The following is a 5,844-nucleotide window of genomic DNA, read 5'->3' as shown; positions in this document are numbered from 1 at the left end:
CCCCCATTTCCATTACTCTCGGTCAAAACAGAACCAGCACATTAAAACTGATGTATCTCTTTCATTTCTCACTCAAATGTTGTGTTCTATAGCTCGTTGGAAAGTTATTGAGATGGCCTACAACTCTTGTTCACAAGTCTCATCCAAATAAGCATGGTAAGACCCTCGTTTTGACAGTTCTTTCAATCTGACTTTTAGAAAATTCAAAACCTAACTTTGTGTTTTTGATTTCTTTGGAAAGATCAAGCTTGTAGGAGGCTCCCTAAGACTTCCTAGCTACTCTAATCACTCCAAGGAAGGTATAAGACCTCCAAACCCTAACTTTACTTTGAGTATTACGATGGTTTTGATTGTTATAGTAAATGAGAAGCATGATACTTGTGTGTTAAGATCCTCCTTTCGAAGGGGATTTAAATACTCGCTCAAAATCTGAGGGATCCGGCTCTGTGGTGTATTTTATATTCGCAACGAGGTTGCTGTTTTGAGAAAATAATTTGATTACTTGCCCAATGTTCGGGAAGTAAGCCCATCTAATTGAGTCGGCATAAGCGACAGGCCGGGGTACGGTCTATCAAAGTGTAAGTGGCTGGGTGGCAGTCCATCAACGCGTAAGAGGCCGGGTGGCGGTCCAACACAAGGTCCTAATGCGGCCAGGGTGATGACCGGTGGGGGATTCATCCATCTACTAGTAGAAAAGGTTAATTATTGGTATCTTTGCCTGATCAGCAAGATAGCAGGTTTATGCCAAAATTCTTTTCTTTCCAAATTCATTGGATATTACAACTCTGTCCATACTTTATATGACAGAGGTTTTCAGGAAATGTATGAGAGATATATATGGATATATATATCGGGACTTAATGAAGTATCTCGTAACGTCATTTCTTTTGAATGATATTTCAAAGATTGAATCTATTCAAATTTTATCTTGTAATCTCATCTATATGATGAACTTTTGAAACTGATTATACCTTGAACGGTGGTAGTTCAAGTAGTATTTGGAAAAGATATAAGTATATTGGAGTATCTTGTAATTTCATCTTTTCAACTTATATCTGGTTAATGATTATCTTATGCATGACAAAGATTTTCACAAAAACGTTGAGACGAGGTTAGATATATGAGATCACCTTGCAACGATATTTTTATACAATTACAAACTGGAACTCTGTGTATATTATGCATGGAAGAGGACTTCCAAGATTTTGAAAAGTATATATATACATATATACTGAATATTTTGCGACTTGGTCGCGTTAAGATATCAAACTTGGTTCATATCTGCTTAACCAAGACTTTCATGAGTACTATGAGAATGCTTATATATTGTTAATCATTATAAATATTATTTCGGTGGGCTTGTTGCTCACCCTTGCTTTCTTCATTCATCACACAACAACAGATAAACAAGATGAACATGACCAAGCTCCCAATTCATGAGCGGATGGGAAACGTTCCGCAGTTTCCTGTAGGCGTTGATGCCGTTGTAGCTGAGGTAGGAACTACCAATAGGCTAGGCTTTCAACTATTGATGTACCAGACTTATGTATATTATGAATTGTAATAATGGCAAGGAATATGTAAATTTATTCAAAAACCCTTTTGAGGTGTGATGACTTATAATTGTGGAATAAAATGACTTGTGTTATTTTTTGTATTCATCTCTGAGACTATAACTTGTGGTGTGTGTGTGTATATTGTGGGGTCACAGTACGCAGTAGTTGGTTGATTGTTAAGATTAAGTATTATTGAGGGAAATTGAACTCGTGACAACTCGAATCCCCGACCCCAGATTTGGGGGTGTTACACCAACTAGTAGCCTCTCACCATCTAAATGAGGTGCCTGGGTGGTGAGCAAGGTTTCTGGAACCAAGTCACTTGAATGGGGTTGTACTTAAGAAGCATATTGTGAGAAGAAGAAATTTCAGAGATAAGTAGAGTTTGATCATGAGTGAGTGTTGGCAGCTCCCCCTGAATGGATGAGGGAGCTTCAAGGGATGTGCTCTCCTTGTGTGTGCCATCCTTGTTTCTCCTTCCATACACTTGTATTTGCTCAAGTGATGGTTGTGCAGACTCTTTACATAGTGCATTTGGGAGAATGCTCTTTTCAATAGAGACATCCCATTGAGAGGATGCCCCTAGATTCTGTTCAAGTCCCTTGTTTACAACTACATCCTTTTGAGAGGATGCATAGGTGTTTAGAATGGTCAACTCAGTTTGCTTAGCCTTCTTTGGCTTTCTGACCAAGGGTGACTCAGTTGGTGATTGTTCCTCACCACTCTCATTCAGTATAGTAGGGGTTACCTCCTCTCTCTTCTTTTTACTCACTTCACGCTTTTGAGAGGATGAAGTGGTTGGTTTCCTAGCAACTAGTGGTTTTGTCTCAGCTTGGAAAGGCCCCTGTTGGTTTTCCTGTATTTGAACTTCTACAGGTTCAGGGACCATAGTTGTACTAGATTGTGTATTAGATCTCATGTCAGGCACAAGGGTAAGTCTTAAACCTCTCCATCATGAATGGAGTAATTTTCAGATTCACATTTATCTTGTTCTTTGTAGTAAGTGAACCAAATATAATTTTGGACACTTACTTACAATTGCCTATTTTAGTATTGCTTATACCATTCAACAAATGTATGTATGATACTTTATGATTTAAAGTAGACATAATAAATCTAGGAAAGAAAATTTCCTTACCTCTAGAAGATTGGGGCATAGTTAGCCTGGTGGCAAGTTCTTCCAGGATCAATAAACCAACATTCAAGTGTATGTTGTGGGCTATTAAGAACACCAGCTTCTGCACCACACTTGAGATGTTGTCATATCCTGTCTTCCTGCATGTGAAGTCCTTCACTATATAATCAAACACAAAGGACCATTCCTTCCTTAGGTTTGTTTTGTTCAAACTTTCCAGGCTGATTCTTCCACCATAGTTGATAAAATCCATGAACTCGGCTAGCTCATCCTGTGTTGGCACCTCCACTAAATTTGGAGTTGGAAGACCCAAAGCTGCATTCACATCTTGCTCATTGAACTCTATCTATTGGCCTCCAATTGAGCAAGTTACCACCAAGGACACAGAGTTGTCATGCATAACAGTTCTCACCACAACTATTGTCCAGAATTCATGCAGAGCATCCAAGTATAAGATTGGGTTAGCAATCAAAGCACTTGCAAGATAAGATTCAGACAAAAATTTCACAAACCCCTTGAAACTGTCAGGGGCTTGATTAGCATCAGTGAAAGTAATATAGTTGGTTCCTTTATCTGGGATTACAACTCTAACAATATTGAGTGCCATTGTTGTTGAGTAGGAGTGAATGGGTAAGAAATATTAGTGAAAAAGAGCTTGAAACGAGAGAGAAATCGGTTTGGAATGAAAAAGCTAGGTCGCTTAGAGTTCTCGAAGGCGTAAGTATATGTGTATCGAGATGTCTGGGTATTTATAGTAAAAGTAAATGACTTGTCGAGAACTCAAAAATAGACGTTTGGAATTTGTCTATCGAGAAGTCATTTTGAAAAGTGAAGAACATATCGATAATTCAGTTTGTTTTATTCTTGTAGAGAACTGAAAATAAGCTTATCGAGATGTCAAATAAATACCCAGTTTGTCCAAAATGGACTAAACATATTTCCAATTTTTATTTGAATAAATCAAAATAAATTCAGAATAATTTTGCCAAAAGTATGTTACCAAAATAATTTATTGGATTAAATTATTTCAGTTCTGAGTTCTTTATAGGTCTAAAATTATACTTGTAGAGAACTCTGTGAGTTAACACTTACAGAGGACTCGAATTTGACTTATCGATAAGTCATAATAAAGCTTTTCGAGAAGTCACTCGAGAAGTCAGGAAATTAACTTATCGAGAACTCACTCGAGAAGTCTTAAAATGACTTGTCAATAAGTCAATTAGACTTATCTAGAACTCAGTTCTTTATATACTATTGATCATTTTCATTATGTCTTATGTTTATTTTATATACTGAAAATGTAAATCAACATCTAGATAGTTTAGTTAGAATTTGAAAAATTCCAAGCTGAATTTTAAACTTTTGAAAAATAAATATGCCGAGATTTCTGAAATATTTCTAATTCATATTTGAGTTAATTTCCAATTAATCAAATAAACTTTGATTTACTAGAAATTAATCTGCTGCAGAACATTAGTTGAGTTCTTACCTTAAGATGAAAAATTTGGCATTCCAATTTCACCTACAAGTCTAGTGAAAGTTGCTTCATCCAAAGGTTTAGTAAAAATGTCAGCTAATTGTTTTTCTGTTGGAGCAAAAATGAGCTCAATGGTACCATTTGCAACATGTTCTCTAATAAAATGGTACCTTACATCAATGTGCTTTTTCCTACAGTGATTAACTGGATTAGCCACAATAGATATAGCACTAGTATTGTCACACATAATTGGAATTTTGTGTCACACTAGGCCATAATTCATTAGCTGATTTTTAATCCAAAGCACTTGAGCACAACAACCTCCAGCATCTATGTATTCTGCTTCAGCTGCGGAAGTTGACACATACTATTGTTTCTTGCTATACCAGGATACAAGTCTTTGTCCAAGAAACTGACAGCTTCCACTAGTACTCTTTCTGTCAACCCTGTATCCAGCAAAATCTCCATCTGTGTATCCAACAGCTTCAAAACCAGTTACCTTAGGATACCATAATCCCAAGTTTTGAGTCCCCTTAAAATACCTGAAAATTCTCTTCACAACCATTAAATGTGATTCTTTTGGATTGGTTTGAAATCTTGTACATAGACATGTTGCAAATATGATGTCTAGTCTATTTGCAGTTAAGTAAAGCAATAATCCAATCATTCCTATATAGCTTGAAATATCCACACTCTTGCCCTTTTTATCTTCATCCAACTTTGTTGCTGTAGACATAAGTGTAGAAGCAGGTGAACAATCAACCATACCAAACTTTTACAATAAATCTTTAACATACTTAGTTTGGCTGATGAATATCCCATCACTTCTTTGACTGACTTGAAGTCCAAGAAAGTAACTTAATTCCCCCATCATATTCATTTCATATTCACTCTTTATAATCTTAGAGAATCTTTGGCAAAGCTTTTCATTTATTGAACCAAAGATAATATCATCCATATAGATCTGAACTAGGAGCATATCATCATAATGCTTCTTGTAGAAGAGAGTCTTGTCTATGGTATCTCTAGTAAAACCATATTTAAGTAAGAATTCTGATAATGTATCACACCAAGCTCTAGGTGCCTACTTTAGTCTATATAGAGCCTTGAGTAGCTTGTACACAAAATCTGAAAATTTTGAGTCTTCAAAGCCAGGTGGCTGTTACACATAAACTTCTTCTTCTAACTCACCATTTAGGAAGGCACTCTTGACATCCATTTGATACACTTTGAAATTTGAATGTGCAGTGAATGCTATAAAAATCCTTATTGCTTCAAGTCTTGCAACTGGAGCAAAAGTTTCATCATAATCAATTCCTTCTTCCCGTGAATAGCCTTTTGCAACCAACCTTGCCTCATTTCTGGTAACTATATCATTTTCATCCATCTTGTTCCTGAACACCCATTTTGTTCCAATTATACTTCTGTTCTTTGGTGCATGAACTAACTCCCAAACTTTGTTTCTTTCAAACTGATTAAGCTCTTCTTGCATGGAAGATATCTAATTAGGATCCATTAGAGCTTCTTCAGTTTTCTTAGGCTCTACTTGAGACAGAAAGCATGCATGTAGGCACTCATTAGCAGTTGTACTTCTAGTCCTTACACCAGTATTGGGATCACTAATTATTACATTTGGATTGTGACTCATGTCCCATTTTTGGTGTGAGTTTATTGGA

The sequence above is a fragment of the Apium graveolens genome, chromosome 9 (genome assembly GCF_009905375.1).
Source record: "Apium graveolens cultivar Ventura chromosome 9, ASM990537v1, whole genome shotgun sequence".
In the NCBI taxonomy this organism is placed as follows: domain Eukaryota; kingdom Viridiplantae; phylum Streptophyta; class Magnoliopsida; order Apiales; family Apiaceae; genus Apium; species Apium graveolens.
Note: the sequence above shows the minus strand (reverse complement) of the source record.